The sequence below is a fragment of the Bombina bombina genome, chromosome 1 (genome assembly GCF_027579735.1).
Source record: "Bombina bombina isolate aBomBom1 chromosome 1, aBomBom1.pri, whole genome shotgun sequence".
NCBI lineage: Eukaryota > Metazoa > Chordata > Amphibia > Anura > Bombinatoridae > Bombina > Bombina bombina.
The window spans coordinates 665341535-665366394 of NC_069499.1; positions in this window are offsets into that span (position 1 = coordinate 665341535).

Here is a 24860-nt window from a genome sequence, read left to right on the forward strand (position 1 = left end):
ATATATATATATATATATATAAAACACATACACGGGTCGAGAGCTGAAGATTGCAGAGATGTTTCTACTGTTTCTTAGACTTTAATTTCAGAGTTGGGAATTTTGGAATTCTCTTTGGATTCATTGCCTAAGGCACCGATGGATGGTGTCAGTGATTTTATACAAGAGCTTTCAACCTGTGATGAAGTGCTTAATAGTGCCTCAACAATTCTGGAAGAAATTACATCAGACCGTGAATTGCTTTAAGAATATGAGCTTTTCTAACTGATTCTCATGTCACTAAAAAATTGTATCTTTAAATACACAAAGTATTAGGGGCGTTGCAAGGTACCATGCTTTGTGTGATTTTTGTTCAACTGGACCATGATTTCTTTTTACAAGAATGCTTTCTTGATAGTACATTAAATGATAATGATTTTGGAGTATTTTGGAAGAAATGCCCTTCAATATGGTTATTTAAATGGATACTAAACACCCAAAATGTTATTGTTTAAGAAGATAGATAATTCCTTTATTTACCATTCCCTAGTTTTGTGTAACAAACACGGTTATATTAATACTAGGCAATAAGCCTGCCCAGAGGGCAGTCTATGTTTAGAAAATACAAACCCCCAAGCTAATGTTACAAAAAATAAAAAAGTAAAATTACAGAAAAAAATAAACAAAGCTATCCAAAGTAAAAAAATACCCCTATAAAAATAAAAAACTCCCCCAAAATAAAAACACCCCCTAATCTAATACTAAACTACGAATAGCCCTTAAAAGGGCCTTTTGTAGGGCATTGCCCTAAGTTAAACAGCTCTTTTACTTACAAAAATTACCAATTACCCCCTAACAGTAAAACCTCCCACCCAACCAACCCCCCAAAAATTAAAAAACCTAACACTAAAAAAACCTAAACTACCCATTGCCCCTAAAGGGGCATTTGTATGGGCATTGCCATTAAAAGGGCATTTAGCTCTTTTAGTACCCTTAAAAGGGCAATCAGCTCTTTTATAGCCCATTAAATCTCTTAAAAAAATAAAAAAAAAAAAAAAAAAAAAAAACCCAAGACTAAGCCCCAAATAAGTACTCACCGTTCTTGAAGTCCGGCGGAGAACGCCATCTTCTATCTTCATCCTGTGTGAAGGCGGCGCAAAACGGAGGTGCAGAGTGGTCTTCCCCGATGCGCGGATCCGGCGGTGCTCAGCGGCAGTGATGAAGGCTCCTCTTCATCCGATGTCCGTCGCACGCTGAAAATTGATTTCAAGGTACCGCATTCAGTTTGGGGTACCTTGCATTCTTATTGGCTGAAATTTTGAAATCAGCCAATAGGACTAGAGCTACTGAAATCCTATTGGCTGTTCAAATCAGCCAATAAGATTTCAGTAGCTCTCATCCTATTGGCTTATTTCAAAATTTCAGCCAATAGGAATGCAAGGTACCCCAATAAATATGGGGTACCTTGCATTCAATCTTCAGTGTGCGATGGATGTTTGCATGAAGAGGAGCCTCCATGCTGCTGAGGACTGCCACCGCTGAAGACCGCGCTGAGGACCGCCGTGCAGAACCGCCACTGAGGATCCGTGCTTCGGGGAAGCCAGCTCCGCACCGCCGCTCCCTGCCGCCTTTGCTCTGGATGAAGATAGAAGATTATAGAGCCGCCTGGAAGAAGACCTTCTTTGCCGGATTTCAGAAACGGTGAGTACCTATTGGGGCTTAGTTTTAGGATTTTTTTTTTATTTATTTATTTTTTTATCTTTAAGATTGGGGATTTAATAGGCTGTAAAAGAGCTGAATGCCCTATTATGGGCAATGCCCATACAAATGCTCCTTTAGGGGCAATGGGTAGTTTAGGTTTTATTAGTGTTAGGTTTTTTATTTTGAGGTGTTTGGTGGGTGGGGGTTTTTTATTGTTAGGGGGGACTTAGTATTTTTCTTTTTTTAAAAACGAGTTGAGCTGTTTAAATTAGGGCAATGCCCTACAAAAAGCCCTCTTAAGGGCTATTGGTAATTTAGTTTAGATTAGGAGCTGTTTTTATTTTGGGGGGCTTTTTCATTTTCATATGAATTAGGTTTAATTTGTTTTATTTTTGATAATTTTGTTTATTTTGTTCTGTAATTTTAGAGTTTTTAATTTTTTGTAATTCTAAATGATTTATTTTGTAATTTAATGTTAGGTTTTATTGAAGTGTAACTTAGTATTGGGGTTAATTTAGGGGGTGTTAGGTTAGGGGGCTTAGTAATTAAATTATTTATTTGCATTGTGGGGGGTTGGTGGTTTAGGAGTTAATGGGTTAATTAGGTTTAATGCGGTGTGGGGTTTTTGGCGGTTTAGGGTTTAATAGGTTAATTAGGTTTATTGCGATGTGGGGGTTTGGCGGTTTAGGGGTTAATAGGTTAATTAGGTTTATTGCGATGTGCGGATTTGTTGGTTTAGGGGTTAATAGATTAATTATGTGGGGGGTTTGCAGTTCAGGGGTTAATAGGTTAGGTTTATTGTGATGTGGAGGGTTGGCGGTTTAGGGGTTAATATTTTAATTTTGTTATTTGCAGATTAGGGGTTAAATACTTTTTTTTATACTTCATGCAGGCGGTTAGGTGTTTTTTTGTTATTTCATGCGGGCGGTTACATGTTTTTTATTTATTTCTTGCGGGCAGTTACATGTTTTTTTCATTATTTTGTGCGGTGGCGTTTTTTTTTTTTTTTTTTTTAAGGCTTTGGGTTTGCTTACACTGCATCCAGGTGGATTCCGAAAAACACCACCCTGCTTTGCTGCATCCAGGTGGATTCTTTTGTGTGCCTCGGCCACCCAACATTCCTTTGAGGATGCGTGCGCAACTGGCGACGGACACGTTACAAACGCGATTTTAGTATAGATACTTTTTACCTCTGTGATTACCTTGTATCTAAGCCTCTGCAGACTGCCTCCTTATCGCAGATATTTTATCAGACTTGCATCTCAGGCAATTAGTGCTGACTCTTAAATAAGTCCACGGGTGTGAGTAGAATGTTATCTATATGGCAAACATGAACTAACTCCCTCTAGCTCTGAAAAAACTGTCAAATGCATTCAGATAAGAGGTGGCCTTCAAGGGCTAAGAAATTAGCATATAAGCCTACCTAAGTTTAAACTTTCAACTAAGAATACCAAGAGATGATGATTGATGATAGAAGTAAATTGGAAAGTTATTTAAAATTTCATGCCCTATCTGAATCATGAAAGTTTAATTTGGACTTTACTGTCCATTTAATGTTTCAAGTAATAATATTCTAATGTCTGAAGAAATTGTTTCTGTTAGAGTTATAATAGTCAAAATTATTTTTAATGATGTTATGATTAAGTATATTAATATTTATGCACCAACAAATTTAAGATTTTAAGTTTATTTTTAATAGGATCCTAAACTGTTATTTTTATTTGGGAATTTTAATTGTGTTTTACATGTGGGAGAAAAGGATTGGGCTTAATACTCAGGATATGGCAGATGGGTCTGCAAGTGTGTTAAAGGGAAACTTAGAACAATTTTAGGTTACAAGATGTTGCTCTTTTTTTACATAGTCTAATAAAAATATTTGATCTAGGATTGATTATCTTTTTTCATGTTAAAATCCAATATTTTGTCAGATCACAGGTTACTTGAATGTGTGTGATGTAGGTGGAATGAGCATGCATTGGAAGTTAAATGTGTGTTGGATGGAAGTTTAAGGGAAAGATTTGTGACGTAAGGTGAGTGGTGTATGGAATGGGTTAAATGGATGTATGTGCGAGGTAGGATTGGATGGTGCTGAATGTGCATTCATTTTTTACTATGGTAGGGAAAGTGTGTAGTGAAAAAAAGTCTTTCTATTATAAATTGCAAATGAGACAGCAGATGCTTTTAAAATTAACGGCAAATGGCGTAGAAATAGAAAGAGATTTGAGTGCAGTGATGATAGAGATTGCTCAATTGTTAAGAGATAAAGGTAACACTATTATTTTTAATTCCAAAGTTCAGATTTTAGAAAATGATGAGAAATGTTCTAGATATTTTTTTAAGAAAGTTGCTGAGAAAAAAGAGAACAATAGTAGAATTAATGGGAATTTTAAATGATACATTTGGGGCTAGATTACAAGTGAGGCGCAAATGTTTTTGTGCAAGCGATATCATGTTTCTGCAAGCATTTTTTTATTGTGCTGTAATTACAAGTTGAGCAAAATAAGATTGTGCTAGCGCAATCGCCATTTACATTTAAATTCTTACCACGATCTCGCCGCTGTGGTTAACTGTTTTCCGAAACAAAAAAGTATCACAAAACACATCAAAAATACATTACAAAGAACACTTACACTCATAATAACACTGTCTAATAAAAAATGTTCCCAAAAAATATTGTACACAAAAATTATAAGGCCTAAAAGATATGACATCAAGGGCTTTAACATTGAGATACATACAGATGCATTCTTAAAGATGTATATGTATATATATATATATATATATATATATATATATATATAGTATCCCACAAAAGTAAGTACACCCCTCACATTGTTTGTAAATATTTTAATATATCTTTTCATGTGACAACACTGAAAAAATTACACTTTTCTACAATGTAAAGTAGTGAGTGTACAGCCTGTACAGCAGTGTAAATTTGCTGTCCCCTTAAAATAACTCAACACACAGCCATTAATGTTTAAACCATTGGCAACAAAAGTGAGTACACCTCTAAGTGGAAATGTCCAAATTTGGCCCAAAGTGTCAATATTTTGTGTGGCCACCATTATTTTCCAGCACTGTCTTAACCCACTTAGGCATGGAGTTTACCAGAGCTTCACAGGTTGCCACTGAAGTCCTCTTCCACTCCTCCATGACGACATCACAGAGCTGGTGGATGTTAGAGACCTTGCGCTCCCAACCCCCCACCCCCGTTTGAGGATGCCCCACAGATGCTCAATAGGGTTTAGGTCTGGAGACATGCTTGGCCAGTCCATCACCTTTACCCTCAGCTTCTTTAGCAAGGCAGTGGTCGTCTTGGAGGTGTGTTTGAGGTTGTTATGTTGGAATACTGCCCTGCGGCCCAGTCTCCAAAGGGAGGGGATCATGCTCTGTTTCAGTATGTCACAGTACATGTTGGCATTCATGGTTCCCCCAATGAACTGTAGCTACCCAGTGCCGGCAGCCCTCATGCAGGTCCAGACCATGACACTCCCACCACCATGCTTGACTGTAGGCAAGATACACTTCTCTTTGTACTCCTCATCTGGTTGCCGCCACACACGCTTGACACCATCTGAACCAAATAAGTTTATCTTGCTCTCATCGGACCACAGGACATGGTTCCGGTAATCCATGTCCTTAGTCTGCTTGTCTTAAGCAAACTGTTTGCGGGCTTTCTTGTGCATAATCTTTAGAAGAGGCTTCCTTCTGAGACAACAGCCATGCAGACCAATTTGATACAGTGTGTGGTGTATGGTCTGAGCACTGACAGGCTGACCCCCCAAACCTTCAACCTCTGCAGCAATGCTGGCAGCACTCATACGTCTATTTCCCAAAGACAACCTCTGGATATGACGCTGAGCACGTGCACTCAACTTCTTTGGTCGAACATGGCAAGGCCTGTTCTGAGTGGGACCTGTCCTGTGAAACCGCTGTATGGTCTTGCTCACCGTGCTGCAGCTCAATTTCAGGGTCTTGGCAATCTTCTTATAGCCTGAGCCATCTTTATGTAGAGCAACAATTATTTTTTTCAGATCCTCAGAGAGTTCTTTGCCATGACGTGCCATGTTGAACTTTCAGTGACCAGTATGAGAGAGTGTGAGAGCGATAACACCAAATTTAAATCACCTGCTCCCCATTCACACCTGAGACCTTGTAACACTAACAAGTCACATGACACCTGGGAGGGAAAATGGATAATTGGGCCTAATTTGGACATTTCCACTAAGAGGTGTACTCACTTTTGTTGCCAACGGTTTAGGCATGAATGGTTGTGTGTTGAGTTATTTTGAGGGGACAGCAAATTTACACTGTTATACAGGATGTACACTCACTACTTTACATTGTAGCAAAGTGTCATTTCTTCAGTGTTGTCACATAAAAAGATATAATAAAATATTTAAAAAAAATTGAGGGGTGTTCTCTTTTGTGGGATACTGTATATATGTATATATATGTGTACATATGTATGTACAGACATATATACACATATAAAACACATAAATATATAAGTACACATATATAGACATATACATAAGTGTATAGGAGCCCTTTACAGTTAAGTAGATGAAAACTTATAAAAACATATTTATGCAATATTCATATTTAATTAAAGTTTTAACTATGTATTTACTGTAAGCATTTCACATTCCAATGTTCCTTACATAGGGAAATATGTTCTAAGTATTTCTAAATAGATATTCCTAAATATTTATCTGTATATATCTATACCTATTTATAATCAAGTATAAATATAGGTATAAATACATATTTGTTTTATAAACCATCAAATATATGTAGAAATATTTATTTATGAATAAATACAAGATATTCAGTTATGTAAAGAATATTAATATTCCTATATTCATGTCAGGTTAGCGCTAATGAGAATATGCAATGTTTTTTTTGCGATATTGAGGTGTTAGTTTTTTTTTTTCATCTTTTTCTTCTTCGTTGACTTCTATGGGAAATGCAAATTTGCTATGTTGTTTGTGCGATATTGAGATGTTAAGTTATGTGCGAATGTGTACATTCGATCGCGAGTTTTGGATTTTAACTTTATTCGCGATTTTGGTTACAGCTAGACAAAAAAAAACAGTTTAATTTCAACTTGTAATAACAGCGCAACTCGAGTTGCACAAAAATGAAAATCCTACCGCTCTACTTGTAAACTAGCCCTTGATGTTTATTCAATTTATACTCTTAAGAAAACTGATCTTCTAGTTTCTCTAGAAGATTATTTTTTATCTCTTATTTTTTATCTCCTGATTTTAGTGAAGTAAATCTATGAATAATTTGCTTTCTCCTCCTTCCTGGATGCAAGGGTTTGTAGTGTTATTGTATAAGAAGGGTAACAGGGAGGACTTTGCTAATTGTCATCCTATTTCTTTGCTTAATGCTGATTATAAAATGTATGCTAAAATGTTCGCAACTAGACTTAAAAATATTATTGGTAAGGGGATTGGTTCCAGAAAGAAGCATTCTCCAAAATGTGTGTATTTTAAGAGATCCATTTATAAAGCTTTGTACAATAAACAGTTTAGCAATCCTTTCATTAGATTTTGAGAAAGCTTTTGATAGGGTGATGCATGAGTTTTAATTTAAGGTGTTGATGAGAATGAGTGTGTCTAAGAAAGTGTGTGAGCAAATTAAATTATTGTATAGTAATAGTACAAATGTGGTATCTGAACTGTGTTTTTACTGAGAAAATAAGGATTTTATCTGGAGTTAAACAAGAATGTCTCTCATTTTATTTATTTTTGCAACTGAAACTGTTGTTATGTGCATTGCGTGAATAGAAGTCAGTTAGGAAAGCGCATGTTCCAGGTGGTGGTGGTATACAACTGAAATTTATGGCGTGCAGTTGTATTTAAAAATATTCAACACCCATTGCAATCAGGTTTATTGTCAAAATGTACAGACTTTCAGCTGTTTGCAATGAACAAATAAAAAAAAAGTAATTAAAATAGCTCAACACAACGAATGCTTCAATTTTTCTGTCTACCCAAAATTATACATCTTAATGTAGTTAATCAGATTACATATATAAGATAAGGAAAGGCCCAAAGGAGGCAGAAATGTGGGTTGCCATTTTCCTTATTTAGAGGACAATTGCCTGGTATTTCGGGGCTGGGCTGACCTTGTTAGCGGTCAGTGGGATCAAACTGATATACTTCAGGAAAAATTTCCTCTGTGAAAATCACAAATGGGCTAAAAGAAGTGACTCCCAGGGGGTAACCGGGCTATAGAACAGGTCACTGAGCTGTAGGTCATTCCTGCCAGACTGCTTCTCTTTCTGTTTGTATATATATATATATATATATATATATATATATATATATATCATAAGCACAAGAATCAAAATCAATATAAACTCTGAATCAAAATGCAAAAAAATGATGTAAATAAAATCTGAACATAGCTTAGCTATCTGGATAAAAGATGTATCTGGGGTCAAAAATGGTATTTGTACATGACCACAACATGTATAAAACACTGAAAACATCTACACTTTTTATTTTGGGACCTACACCTCGGCATCAGGAGATCCATATGCATGACAACACCTTACATAGCTGTTTTAAAAAATGTAAATTATTTACCTATAAGTATCTAAAATAATTATAGGACCAATTGGTTTCAAATTGTCCTGGATTGTAATGGTTGCCATCCAAAGGAAAATATAAACTAATTTATCTTTTCCAACGTTATATGCTTTTGAACAGTATTTAACCTAGAAGACATGATTGAGCTTCCATTTTGGCTTCCATTTTTACTCATGTGTAGTCATAATGACAATAATAAGTAAATAATATGGAACTACCTAACAATACAAATGCATCAATTTTAAGACAATTCAAATAAGAAAACATTCAGACTTAATTAACTTTGTTTTTCACAAACAGCAAACGACAATGATGATAATTAAAAAATATATAACTTTTATTCACCTCTTCACAACTCCCGTAGTGTCTTGCTCATTATTCAGAAGGAACAATGCCAGCTGATAATGAACTGTTTTCCATTCAAAGCAGCAAGTCAAATATTCTTTTCTCATTAATAATTCAATGTGACAAATTTATTAGCTGCAAGGTGCTGCAAAGCAATTAGACAATGGGAAATTGTGTCTTCCTTTCAGCCTAGTTAATTGGTTTTCAAAAGTGACATTCATCAAAACCTTGACTTTTTATGTAAACTTTCCATTATAGAAACTATCAAGATAAAATAATTGTTACAATAGGAGACTTTATACAAATGTTATTGGGAAATACTCTGTGATTGGTATTTTGCATATAACTGCTTGAACTAAAATGCATTAACTTTATTTGTATTATGCGTAAATAAATGTATGTTATTCTGTATCTATTAGGCATTTTGTTTAATCTACCTAGATACATAGGGGGGTAGTTATCAAGCCGTCAACCTCAAATACGCTGGAATTCCGCAGCGTATTTGTGGCGAGGCTGATTCGCCTTAGTTATCAAGCCCTAGATACCGGCAAAAGTAGAATTTTGTGACGTAAGCTTCGATCCGCCGGACTCAGTCCGACAAAGAACGATTCTTACGTCACTCCAGATGTTCTGCACACAAGTGCGGCACAATCTGCGGCACAATCTGACTACTTTTGCTAGTTATCAAAAAACTAGCAGGTACGCTCGGCACTTTTCCAGCCCAGCGTACCTGGTGATCCCATAGGAATCAATAGGAGTCTGACCATAGCGAAAGTTCATGTTCGCTGCTGCCAGACATCCCATTGATTCCTAAGGGAGCTGTCTACACCTAACACCCCTAATCTGTCCCCCCTACACCACCGCAACTAAATAAAGTTATTACCCCCTAAACCGCCGCCCCCGGAGCCCACCGCCACTCTAATAAACTGATTAACCCCTAAACCGCCGCTCCCGGAGCCCACCGCAAACTATAATATATGTATTAACCCCTAAACCACCGCTCCCGGTCCCCGCCGCAACTATAATATATGTATTAACCCCTAAACCGCCGCTCCCAGACCCCGCCGCCACCTACATGATACCTATTAACCCCTATCCTGCCCCCCTATACCGTCGCCCTCTATAATAAAGTTATTAACCCCTATCCTGCCGATACCGGACCTCGCCACAACTAAATAAATAGTTTAACCCCTAAACCACCGCACCCGGACCCCGCCGCAACCTATATTAAACTCATTAACCCCTAATCTGCCCCCCCTACACCGTCGCCACCTATAATAAATTTATTAACCCCTATCCTGCCCACCACTACACCACCGCCACTGTAATAAAATTAATAACCCCTAAACCTAAGTCTAACCCTAACCCTAACACCCCTCTAACTTAAATATTAATTAAATAAATCTAAATAATATTTCTCTTATTAACTAAATTAATCCTATTTAAAACTAAATACTTACCTTTAAAATAAACCCTAATATAGCTGCAATATAAATAATAATTATATTGTAGCTATCTTAGGATTTATATTTATTTTACAGGTAACTTTCAATTTATTTTAACTAGGTACAATAGCTATTAAATAGCTATTAACTATTTAATAGCTACCTAGCTAAAATAAAGAGAAATTTACCTGTAAAATAAATCCTAACCTAAGTTACAATTACACCTAACACTACACTATACTTTAATAAATTATTCCTATTTAAAACTAAATACTTACCTGTAAAAAGCTTTGAACTTTTTAATTTAGAATAGAGTAGGGCATTTTTTTATTTTGGGGGGCTTTGTTATTTTATTAGGGGGCTTAGATTAGGTGTAAGTAGCTTAAATTGTTGTAATATTTTTTAAATGTTTGTAACTTATTTTTTTATTTTTTGTAACTTAGCTTTTTTATTTTTTGTACTTTAGTTAGTTTATGTAATTGTATTTAATTGTAGTTATTTGTAGTTAATTTATTTAATTAATTTAATTTTAGTGTAGTGTTAGGTTTAATTGTAACTTAAGTTAGGATTTATTTTACAGGTAATTTTGTATTTCTTTTAGCTAGGTAGTTATTAAATAGTTAATAACTATTTAATAAATATTCTAACTAGCTAAAATAAATACAAAGTTACCTGTAAAATAAATATAAATCCTAAAATAGCTACAATATAATTATTAATTATATTGTAGCTATCTTAGGGTTTATTTTACAGGTAAGTATTTAGTTTTAAATAGGATTAATTTAGTTAATAAGAGAAATATTATTTAGATTTATTTAATTAATATTTAAGTTAGGGAGTGTTAGGGTTAAATAGGAATAATTTATTAAAGTATAGTGTAGTGTTAGGTGTAATTGTAACTTAGGTTAGGATTTATTTTACAGGTAAATTTATCTTTATTTTAGCTAGGTAGTTATTAAATAGTTAATAACTATTTAATATCTATTGTACCTAGTTAAAATAAATTGAAAATTACCTGTAAAATAAAAATAAATCCTAAGATAGCTACAATATAATTATTATTTATATTGTAGCTATATTAGGGTTTATTTTAAATGCAAGTATTTAGTTTTAAATAGGATTAATTTAGTTAATAAGAGAAATATTATTTAGATTTATTTAATTATTATTGAAGTTAGGGGGTGTTAGGGTTAGGGTTAGACTTAGGTTTAGGGGTTAATAATTTTATTACAGTGGCGGGGTTGTAGTGGGGGGCAGGATAGGGGTTAATAAATTTATTATAGGTGGCGACGGTGTAGGGGGGCAGATTAGGGGTTAATAAGTTTAATATAGGTTGCGGCGGGGTCCGGGAGCGGCGGTTTAGGGGTTAAACTATTTATTTAGTTGCGGCGAGGTCCAGGATCAGCAGGATAGGGGTTAATAACTTTATTATAGAGGGCGACGGTATGGGGGGGCAGGATAGGGGTTAATAGGTATCATATAGGTGGCAGCGGGGTCCGGGTGCGGCGGTTTAGGGGTTAATACATTTATAAGAGTTGCGGCGGGGTCTAGGAGCGGCGGTTTAGGGGTTAATAACTTTATTGAGTTGTGGGGGGCTCCGGGGGCGCCGGTATAGGGGGTAGAACAGTGTAGTTTAGTGTGGGTGCTTAGTGACAGGCTAGCAAGAAAGCTGTCAAAAAGCCGAAGAGCAGCGAGATCGGATGAGTGATAACTCTTACAGTCCGCTGCTCATCGCCCCGTACTTGGTGCGCGGCTTTTTGACAGCTTTTTTGATAACTTAGGCAAAATTTTGCAGGTCCACGGCGGAGATGGTAGGCGAGCTTAGGCGGGCGTATTGAACCGGCGAAGGCAGGTAAAATAGACGGCTTGATAACTACCCCCCTATGATTGCCAGGAAGATCCAGCTAAACTGCCACAGGATTCACAATATTAAGGATCATTAAACTTCCTCAGATACCATTATTTTCCTGTTACTTGAAATTTTAAGTCAAACAATGTTACATAATCATTTTACAGTCAGTATTTGTATTTCTTTGATGTCTGCTCTTTCATATAGAAAAGGGAATATACCTTTTAGATTTAAAACAAGTATGAGTATGTGGTCAAAAATCGCATGTAATAATAATACTCCTATCTAAAATCTAAAGGTATGTGCAAAGCATGGCAAAAAGTCTTTGGAGGGACAAGACAACTTCAATTATAGGCCTCTAGTTATCAAGCCGTCGACTTTCTTGCATTCGACAGCACCAATACACTCGCCTAAGATCCCCTAACATCGATGCCGCGGACCTGAATGCGCTCTCCAAAATTATCAAGAAAGCTGTCAAAAAGCCGCACACCAAGTACGGAGCGATGAGCAGCGGACTGTTGTTAACTAACAGTCATCGATCTCGCTGCTCTTCGGCTTATTCACAGCTTTTTTCGTACCCTGTCACTAAACACCCACACTATACTATACTGTTTTACCCCTAAACCGCCGCTCCCGGACCCCGCCGCCACCTACATTATATGTATTACCCCTAAACTGCCGCTCCCGGACCCCGCTGCCACCTACATTATATGTATTAACCCCTAAACCGCCACTCCCGGACCCCGCCACCACCTACATTATATGTATTAACCCCTAAACCGCCGCTCCTGAACCCGCCGCAACTAAATAAAATGTTTAACCCCTAAACCGCCACTCACGGACCCCGCAGCCACCTACATTATATTTATTAACCCCTAATCTGCCCCCCTTACACCGCCTAACTTAAATATAATTTAAATTAATCTAAATAAATATTCCTATCATTAAATAAATTATTCCTATTCAAACATAAATATTTACCTGTAAAATAAACTAATAGTTACATTGTAGCTATTTTAGGATTTATTTTTATTTTACAGGCAAGTTTGTATTTATTTTAACTAGGTAGAATAGTTATTAAATAGTTATTAACTATTTAATAACTACCTAGCTAAAATAAAGACAAATTTACCTTTAAAATAAAACCTAACCTAAGTTACAATTACACCTAACACTACACTATAATTAAATTAATTACCTAAACTAAATACAATTAATTACAATTAAATAATATTAACTAAATTACAAAAAAAAACACTAAATTACAGAAAATAATAAAATAATTACAAGAATTTTAAACTAATTACACCTAATCTAATCTCCCTAATAAAATAAAAAAGCCCCCCAAAATAATAAAAATCCCTACCCTACACTAAATTACAAATAGCCCTTAAAAGGGCCTTTTGCGGGGCATTGCCCCAAAGTAATCAGCTCTATTACCTGTAAAAAAAAATACAATACCCCACCCCCAATATTACAACCCACCACCCACACACCCAAACCTACTCTAAAACCCACCAATCCCCCCTTAATAAAACCTAACACTAACCCCTTGAAGATCACCCTACCTTGAGATGTCTTCACCCAACCCGGACAGAAGTGGTCCTCCAGACGGTCCCAAGTCTTCATCCCATCCGGGCAGAAGAGGACCTCCAGATGGGCAGAAGTCTTCATCCAAGCGGCGTCTTCTATCTTCATCCATCCGGAGCGGAGTGGGTCCATCTTCAAGACATCCGACGCGGAGCATCCTTCCAAGCCGACGACTACCCAACAAATGAATATTCCTTTAAATGACGTGATCCAAGATGGCGTCCCTTGAATTCCGATTGGCTGATAGAATTCTATCAGCCAATCGGAATTAAGGAAGGAAAAATTCTATTGGCTGATGCAATCAGCCAATAGGATTGAAGTTCAATCCTATTGGATGATCCAATCAGCCAATAGAATTGAGCTTGCATTCTATTGGCTGATTGGAACAGCCAATAGAATGCGAGCTCAATCCTATTGGCTGATTTACATTATGTAAGTATAATGTAGGTGGCGGCAGTGTAGGGGGGGGGGCAGATTAGGGGTTAATAAATATAATGTAGGTGGCGGCAGGTATTCTACTTTTGCCGGTCTGTAGGGTTTGATAACTACGGCGAATCAGGCTCGCCACAAATACGCTGCGGAATTTCAGCGTATTTGCGGTTGACAGCTTGATAAATAGAGGCCATAGTGTACAGAACCACAACATGATATCACAGGAAAAAAGGGAAGGAGGAGACCAAGACTTGTCTACTAAATATTCTGTTGCTGCTGTGCCCAAAGCGTAGTTAATAACTATTTAATAACTATTCTACCTAGTTAAAATAAATACAAACTTGCCTGCAAAATAAAAATAAACCCTAAGCTAGCTACAATGTAACTATTAGTTATATTGTAGCTAGCTTAGGGTTTATTTTATAGGTATTTAGTTTTAAATAGGAATTATTTAGTTAATGCTAGTAATTTTATTTAGATTTATTTAAATTATATTTAAATTAGGTGGTTAGGGTTATGGTTAGACTTAGGTTTGGGGGTTAATATGTTTATTATAGTAGCGGCGACGTTGGGGTTAATAAGTGTAGTTAGGTTGCGGCGACATTGGGGGCAGCAGATTAGGGGTTAATAAATATAATGTAGGTGTCGGCGATGTTGAGGGCAGCAGATTAGGGGTTCATAAGTATAATGTAGGTGGCGGCGGTGTCCGGAGCGGCAGATTAGGGGTTAATAAATATAATGCAGGTGTCGGCGATGTCAGGGGCGGCAGATTAGGGGTTAATAAGTGTAAGATTAGGGGTGTTTAGACTCTAGGTTCATGTTAGGGTGTTAGGAATCAATGGGGCTGCGTTAGGAGCTTTACGCTGCTGTTTTGCAGGTGTTAGGGTTTTTTTCAGCCGACTCTCCCCCATTGATTCCTATGGGGAAATCGTGCACAAGCACGTTTTACCTGCTCACCGCTAACGTAACCAGCGCTGGTATTGAGGTGAGATGTGGAACTAAATTTTGCTCTACGGTCACTTTTTTGCAACTAACGCTTTGTAAAAACCCGTAACACCAGCACTGTCTGCAAGTGAGCGGTGAGCATAAACTGCTCGTTAGCACCGCACAGCTTCTAACGCAAAACTCGTAATCCAGTTGAAGAGGTTGATCAAGCAGACATATTTAACTGTTGCTTAATTATATATTTTTTTTTTTCAGTGCTGGAACAAATCCAACAATGATACAGTTTCCTTTTCAGCTGGAAAACAGTTGGATCACTTAATATGAAGTCTCCTGTAATTGCTGTAATACTTTAGTCTTGTTACATATTTCTTTTAAACTGCTAGTTCCATTTAATGACCTACTGGGAATAATTGCAAAATTAAAAGCATTTAGCATATTACGTATGAATCTGCAATTTTTAACACCATTTACAAATTATATTGGCAGTTTTAATGCTTTAATTTTAGGCCAGAAAGCCTAAATTACACAGCAGCCCTGGAAATGTCCTTATACAGTAGGTTAGCCCAAAATATAACCATATATAATATTGTTCCCACAGCTGTTTCAATTAAAAAAAATTTCACTACTTCAATGGCAGAATGCTTGGCACATACCTTTATATTTTAGCCGGCTGAAAAAAAACTTAACAACTGCAAAAAAGCAGCGATGTTGAGGGCAGCAGATTAGGGGTTCATAAGTATAATGTAGGTGGCGGCGGTGTCCGGAGCGGCAGATTAGGGGTTAATAATATAATGTAGGTGTCAGCAATGTCGGCAGATTAGGGGTTAATAAATGTAAGATTAGGGGTGTTTAGACTCGGGGTTCATGTTAGGGTGTTAGGTGTAGACATAAATGTATTTCCCCATAGGAATCAATGGGGCTGCGTTAAGAGCTAAACGCTGCTTTTTTGCAGGTGTTAAGTTTTTTTTCAGCCGGCTCTCCCCGTTGATTCCTATGGGGAAATCGTGCACGTTTTACCAGCTCACCGCTAACGTAAGCAGCTCTGGTATTGAGGTGAGATGTGGAGCAAAATTTTGCTCTTCGCTCACTTTTTTTGTGGTTAACGCTGGATTTCTAAAAACCCGTAATACCAGCGCTGTCTGTAAGTGAGTGGTGAGCATAAACTGGTCGTTAGCACCGCACAGCCTCTAACGCAAAACTCGTAATCTAGGCGAGTATTTGTAAATCTTTGATGTCTGCTCTCTCATAAGGAAGAGGGAATATACCTTTTAGATTTACAACAAGAATGAGTATGTGGTTAAAAATCCCTTTTAAGAGTTTCTAAACTGAATACTCTTATCTAAAATATAAAGGTATGTGCCAAGCATTCTGCCATTGAAGGAGTGAAGAAAACTTTAATTGAAACAGCTGTGGGAACAATATTTAAATATGGTTATATTTTGGCTAACCTAAAAGGACATTTCCTGGGCTGCTGTGTAATTTAGGCTTTCTGACCTAAAATTAAGAAGCATTAAAAATGCCAATATAATTTGTAAATGGTGTTAAAAATTGCAGATTCATACGTAATATGCTAAATGCTTTTAATTTTGCAATTATTCCCAGTAGGTCATTAAATGGAACTAGCAGTTTAAAAGAAATATGTAACAAGACTAAAGTATTACAGCAATTACAGGAGACTTCATATTAAGTGATCCAACTGTTTTCCAGCTGAAAAGGAAACTGTATCATTGTTGGATTTGTTCCAGCACTGAAAAAAAAAGATATAATTAAGCAACAGTTAAATATGTCTGCTTGATCAACCTGTTCAACTGGATTACGAGTTTTGCGTTAGAAGCTGTGTGGTGCTAACGAGCAGTTTATGCTCACCGCTCACTTGCAGACAGCGCTGGTATTACGGGTTTTTACAAACCCGGGGGTCGATCCGATAAAAATCGTTGCCCACAAAAGCTGGCGACGCCAATATTTGCGCGGGTTTGGTATCCTATATACGGCGTAACCTAGAAGTTACGCGCGTATATTTCTGCCGTCGCCCATAGTTTTTTGGGCCATAGGCAGGTATACCAAACCCGCGCAGTTTGGTATCCAATATACAGCGTAAGGACTTACGTGGCGAAAATGGAGAAATCTTACTCCATTTTCACCTCGCCACAAAAAGCAGCCGTAAGAAGCCTTACGCTGACTATTGGAGCCCCGTAACTCTCTAAACTAGCTGCTAAATAAACCTAACACCTAACGCATGCGCAATGTCTATCTAACTGTCAACCGCGATCTGCTAAATAAAACCTAACACCTAACGCATGCGCAATGTCTATCTACCTGTCAACCGCGATCCCCCGCCACAATCCCTAATAAAGTATTTAACCCCTAAACCGCCGCCATCTACATAAACTAACCCCCTACTGTGAGCCCCTAAAACCGCCGCCATCTACCTGATCTATCCCCTAATCTGACCCCTTACACCGCCGCCAGCTATATTAAAATTTTTAATCCCTAATTTAATCTACCTACCCCGCCGCCAGCTATATTATCTATATTAACCCTAAGTATATTATAGTTAATATAGTCATTACATTATATATATTAACTATATTAACCCTAATTATATTAGGGTTAATATAGTTAATATAGTTACTATAGTATTTATATTAACTATATTAACTCTATCTAACCCTAACACCCCTAACTAAATTCTTATTAAATAAATCTAATTTATATTATAAACTAAAATATTCCTATTTAAATCTAAATACTTACCTATAAAATAAACCCTAAGATAGCTACAATATAATTAATAATTACATTGTAGCTATGTTAGAGTTTATATTTATTTTACAGGTAAATTGTTAATTATTTTAACTAGGTATTATAGCTATTAAATAGTTATTACCTATTTAATAGCTACCTAGTTAAAATAATTACCCAATTACCTGTAAAATAAATCCTAACCTAAGTTACAAATACACCTATACTATCAATAAATTAAATAAACTACAAATATCTATCTAAAAATACAATTAAATAAACTAAACTAAATTACAAAAAAAAACCCACTAAATTACAAAAAATAAAAAAAAGATTACAAGATTTTTAAGCTAATTACACCTATTCTAAGCGCCCTAATAAAATAATAAACCCCCAAAATAAAAAAAATTCCCTACCCTATTCTAAATTGAACCAATCAGCCAATCAGATTGAACTTGAATCTGATTGGCTAATTCAATCAGCCAATCAGATTTTTCTACCTTAATTCCGATTGGCTGATAGAATCTTATCAGCCAATCGGAATTCGACGGACGCCATCTTGGATGATGTCATTTAAAGGTACCTCATTCGTCGTTCAGTCGTCGGCCGGGATGGATGCTCCGCGTTGGAGGAGCGAAGAATGAAGATTGAAGATGCCGCTTGATGGAAGATGCTGCCCGATGGAAAAAGACTTTACTGCCGCTTGGAGAAAGACATCGCTGGGATGAAGAATTCTTCTTTGCCGCTTGATTGGACATCGCCCGGATCGGATGAAGAGTTCTGCCCGGCGGGGTGAATACAAGGTAGGGAGATCTTCAGGGGGGTAGTGTTAGGTTTATTTAAGGGGGGTTTGGGTTAGATTAGGGGTATGTGGGTGGTGGGTTGTAATGTTGGGGAGTGGTATTGTGTTTTTTTTCAGGCAAAAGAGCAGTTTTCTTTGGGGCATGCCCCCACAAAAGGCCCTTTTAAGGGCTGGTAAGGTAAAAGAGCTTTGAACTATTTTTAATTTAGAATAGGGTAGGGAATTTTTTTTATTTTGGGGGTTTATTATTTTATTAGGGGGCTTAGAATAGATGTAATTAGCTTAAAAATCTTGTAATCTTTTTTTATTTTTTGTAATTTAGTATTTGTTTGTTTTTTGTAATTTAGGTTAGTTTATTTAATTGTATTTTTAGATAGATATTTGTAGTTTATTTAATTTATTGATAGTGTAGGTGTATTTGTAACTTAGGTTAGGATTTATTTTACAGGTAATTGGGTAATTATTTTAACTAGGTAGCTATTAAATAGTTCATAACTATTTAATAGCTATTATACCTAGTTAAAATAATTAACAATTTACCTGTAAAATAAATATAAACCCTAACATAGCTACAGTGTAATTATTAATTATATTGTAGCTATCTTAGGGTTTATTTTATAGGTAAGTATTTAGATTTAAATAGGAATATTTTAATTAATAATATTAATATTAGATTTATTTTAATAAGAGTTTAGTTAGGATGTTAGAGTTAGATAGGGTTATTATACTTAATATATATATAATATAATAACGATATTAACTTTATTAACCCTAATATAATTAGGGTTAATATAGTTAATATATATAATATAATAACTATATTAACTATATTAACCCTAATATAATTAGGGTTAATATAGTTAATATAGCTGGCGGCGGTGTAGGGGGATTAGATTAGGGGTTAATACATTTATTATAGGTGGCCGCGGTGTAGGGGGATGTAGATTGTAGGCAAAAGAGCAGTTTACTTTGTGACAAAGCCCCGCCAAAAGCCCTTTTAAGGGCTGGCAAAAGAGCTGAATTCTTTGGGGCATGCCCCGCAAAAAGCCCTTTTAAGGGCTGGCAAAAGAGCTGTTACTTTGGGGCAATGCCACGCAAAAAGCCCTTTTCAGGGCTATTTGTAGGTTTAGACTTAGGTTTAGTGGTAGGGATAGTTTAGTATTTTAGGGGTTAAATAATTTAATATAGATGGCGGCGGGGTAGGGGGATTAGATTAGGGGTTAATAATTTTAAAATAGATAGCGAAGGGCTAGGGGCTCACTTTAGGGGGTAGGTAAGGTAGAAGGCGGCGGTGTTAGGGGCTCACTTTAGGGGATTATAGATTTAATATAGCTGGCGGCGGTTTAGGGGTTAATAACTTTATTAGGAAGCGGCGGGCTCCGGGAGCGGCGGTTTAGGGGTTAATACATATTTTATTGTTAGGATAGTGAAGGGGGATAGCGGATAGAGGGTTAGACGTGTCGGGCTATGTTAGGGAGGCGTGTTAGACAGTGCGGGTGATTTAGACTTTAGTCAGGTTTTGTAGACGCCGGCAGTTTCTAACGTGGCGCAAGTCACTGGCGACGCCAGAAATTTGTACTTGCGCAGATTTCTGGACATCGCTGGTTTATCCGACTTACGGCACGTTAGCATCTGACGGCGCCGTATATGGGATAGCTTGAGTTGCGAGCTGAAACTGTGGGCGACGGGGGTTCCCTCGCTTGCGCCGCAAACTATGATCTATATCGGATCGCGCCCCCGGCGTTAGTTGCAAAAAAAGTGATCGTAGAGCAAAATTTTGTTCCACATCTCACCTCAATACCAGCGCTGCTTACGTTAGCGGTGAGCAGGTAAAACGTGCTTGTGCACGATTTCCCCATAGGAATCAATGGGGGAGAGTCGGCTGAAAAAAAACCTAACACCTGCAAAACAGCAGCGTAAAGCTCCTAACGCAGCCCCATTGATTCCTATGGGGAAACACTTTTTATGTCTACACCTAACACCCTAACATGAACCTAGATGAGTCTAAACACCCCTAATCTTACACTTATTAACCCCTAATCTGCCACCCCCGACATCGCCGACACCTGCATTATATTTATTAACCCCTAATCTGCCGCCCCCAACATCGCCGACACCTACATTATATTTATTAACACCTAATCTGCCGCCCCCAATGTCGCCACCACTATAATAAAGTTATTAACCCCTAAACCTGTCTAATCCTAACCCTAACCCCCCCTAACTTAAATATAATTTAATTAAATCTAAATAAAATTACTACAATTCACTAAATTATTCCTATTTAAAACTAAATACCTGTAAAATAAACCCTAAGATAGCTACAATATAACTAATAGTTACATTGTATCTAGCTAAGGGTTTATTTTTATTTTGCAGGCAAGTTTGTATTTTTTTTAACTAGGTACAATAGTTATTAAATAGTTATTAACTATTTAATAACTACCTAGTTAAAATAAAGACACATTTACCTGTAAAATAAAACCTAACCTAAGTTACAATTACACCTAACACTACACTATAATTAAATTAATTACCTAAACTAAATACAATTAATTACAATTTAAAAATATTATCTAAAGTACGAAGAAAAAAAACACAAAATTACAAAAAATAATAGACAAATTACAAGATTTTTAAACTAATTACACCTAATCTAATCCCCCTAACAAAGCCCTAACCCACACTAAATTACAAATAGCCCTTAAAAGAGCCTTTTGCAGGGCATTGCCACAAAGTAATCAGCTCTTTTACCTGTAAAAAAAAATAATACAATTTTCCCCCCAACATTAAAACCCACCACCCACACAACCAACCCTACTCTAAAACCCACCCAATCCCCCCTTAAAAAAACCTAACACTAACCCCCTGAAGATCACCCTACCGGGAGATGTCTTCACCCAACCGGGCAGAAGTGGTCCTCCAGACGGGCAGAAGTCTTCATCCAACCGGGCAGAAGTGGTCCTCCAGACGGGCAGAAGTCTTCATCCAGACGGCATCTTCTATCTTCATCCATTCGGCGCGGAGCGGCTCCATCTTCAAGACATCTGACACGGAGCATCCTCTTCATCCGGAGTCTTCTTCAACAATGACGGTTCCTTTAAGTGACATCATCCAAGATGGCGTCCCTTCAATTCCGATTGGCTGATAGAATCCTATCAGCCAATCGAAATTAAGGTAGGAAAAATCCTATTGGCTGATGCAATCAGCCAATAGGATTGAGCTCGTATTCTATTGGCTGATTGGAACAGCCAAAAGAATGCGAGCTCAATCCTATTGGCTGATTGGATCAGCCAATAGGATTGAACTTCAATCCTATTGGCTGATTGCATCAGCCAATAGGATTTTTCCTACCTTAATTCCGATTGGCTGATCAGCCAATCATAATTGAAGGGACGCCATCTTGTGTGACGTCACTTAAAGGAACCATCATTGTTCAAGAAGACTCCAGATGAAGAGGATGCTCCGCTTCGGATGTCTGGAAGATGGAGCCGCCCCACACCGGATGGATGAAGATAGAAGATGCCGTCTGTATGAAGACTTCTGCCCGTCTGGAGGACCACTTCTGCCGGCTTCGTTGAGGACTTCGGCCCGGTTGGGTGAAGACTTCTCAAGGTAGGGTGATCTTCAGGGGGTTAGTGTTAGTTTTTTTTTATTTTTTAATAATTTTATTTAAATGTATTTAAATTTATATTTAAGTTAGGGGGGGTTAGGGTTAGACTTAGGTTTAGGGATTAATAACTTTATTATAGTGGCGGCGACGTTGGGGGCAGCAGATTAGGGGTTAATAAATGTAGGTAGGTGTCAGTGATGTTAGGGCCGGCAGATTAGGGGTTAATTATATTTAAATAGTGTTTGCGATGCGGGAGTGTGTCGGTTTAGGGATTAATATATTTATTATAGTGGCGGCAATGTCCGGTTCAGCAGATTAGGGGTTAAAAAATGTATTTTAGTGTTTGCGATGTGGGGGGGTCTCGGTTTTGGGGTTAATAGTTAGTTTATGGGTGTTAGTGTAGTTTTTAGCACTTTAGTTAAGAGTTTTATGCTACGGCGTTGTAGTGTAAAACTCTTAAAAAAAATCCTTCCTAACGGTTAATTAAAGACATCGGAAGGTTTAAAATAAAATGTGCAATTTTAAGTAGAAGCATTTTTTGCAATATACTTCCATTAGCAAAAATGCTTGTAATAAATGTTATTACCTTTTTTTCTGCAGCATACGTACATATCCTGTGAGGGCCCGTGCTCCAGTATTCAAACACCACACCTTTCAGAGAGTCAGCAGTAGCTTGTATGACACAAATTACGCAATACACACCACACGGGCACTCACAGGGTGCAGCATGTTTATATGAAACTCAAAAACAGTAATACTGTTTAGAGATGTGCATTCTGAGGTTTTGTGAACCTCTGAATGCTGAAGACGGCGGCCCTTTGTGCCGCTCAGCAATTTTGGTTGCCAAATTCATTCTTGTGCAACAGCAACAAACAAAAATATGTATTTGCACAGATTTTAGCATGTTGCTGTTTCACAAGAATTAATTATGCAATGAAAATAGCCAAGAGGCATGATGGGATTTCTTCTTTCACATTCAGGGGTTCACAAACCTCCGACTGCACATCTTTAATAATGTTATGTTTTCTATGTGTTGTGCAATTTAGGGATTTCCACAGCTTCAAACAGAAAAACAGGTGAACAAAAAGGGGCCCATTTATCAAGCTCCGAACAGAGCTTGTGGGCCCGTGTTTCTGGCGAGTCTTCAGACTCGCCAGAAACACCAGTTATGAAGCAGCGGGCTAAAGACCACTGCTCCATAACCCTGTCCGCCTGCTCTGATGAGGCGGACAGGAATCGCCGGAAATCAACCCAATCGAGTACGATCGGATTGATTGACACCTCCTTGGTGGTGGCCGATTGGCCGCGAGTCAGCAGGGAGGTGCTGGTGCGATGTTAAATGCGGAGAGCGTATTGCTCTCCGCATTCAGCAAGGTCTTGCGGACCTGATCCGCACTGTATTTTTTACAGTATACAGAGCAATAATACTGCTAATGCTTGTTTTTCTTTTTACAAAATGGCTTGGGACCATTATCAGGAAACTTATGCGCTCACTTTCTCCTAGGAACTCCTTTTGCCGCCAATTTAGACTTCCAAAAAACTAAGTGGCATCTTTATATGCAAAAGCCAGACAGCATTTTAATATTAAGACTTAAAGGGACAGTAAGCATAGGAATTAATGTTACCTAATTCAACACTCTGTGCTGAATCATGTAATATTACACTAGCCATACCTGTGAAGAAAATTAAAAACGTAACCCCTGAAATGTTTACTTACCTTACCTTCATTGTTGTCCTCTACTCTGTTTTTTTTGGGGGGGGGGGTTTCAAAACCTTGTCAGGGCTTGCTGTCTAAACACAGTGCACCTAATCATGCTGTTGGCTACGTTATCCAATGAGGGAGAGCAGTACATTTAGTTCAAGCATCATTGAGCCTGTGATGAGGTTTTTAAAAGAACAGCAGAGCAGAAGAGGAAAAAGTTGAAGGTGAGGTAAACAAACTTTTGGGGTGTTTAAATCTTTAATTTTCTTTATTTTTTCACAGTTACGGCAAGCCTAATGTTACATTATTTCCTATGGTTACTGTCACTTTAACCTTTATTCATATACTACATGCTCAGGCCATTTTCATATTTTGAAAAGTAAAAAAAAAACAGCAGGCACTATTTAAATGGTTTCAATGAGCCTGATCATTTGAAATCATTGTTATATAATTTTGAAACCTGCCCGTCCTCTTTCGTGGCAAATGGGTAACTGACACATCTGCTGCCTGGATGAACATTTGCACAAGGACTTCATTGTGCAACTCCCCACCTGTTATCACCCAACCAATCATGTGAGAGCAGGGTCTGTCAATCACACTAAACATTCTTGTCCGGGATGATCTATCATCGACACATATGAGGGTAAGGTTCCTTATGTTATTGTAAGCAGACTTGCATTAGACAGCCTGCCTTATAGGGTCTCCAAGGCAAAATCTGCTTCTTTGTACATGGAGCCCTATGTCTTAAAAAAAAAAATATATGTATATAAAAAAAACTCTCACCTCAAACCTATTTATCATTATAAATAAACATAACTTTTGTGTAGCTATTTTTTAATACTCACTAAGAAAAGATATAGAGATCCCAAAAAGTAGGGGGAATAAAGTAATATAAAGCTCATAAAATTTTCTATATTCTAAAGCTTTGAAACTTAGACTATTTCACCTATACCTTGGTCCAGCATGCATGTATAATGACTATTGTGTAGAATATCATCTCACAGTCGTGTCTTGATATTATAGAGCTGGCAAGGCTGCCTTGTTTTGTCTTTTTTAATGTTATCAAGTTTCCCTTTTTGTATATATTAGTGTGAACTGTTTTATAGA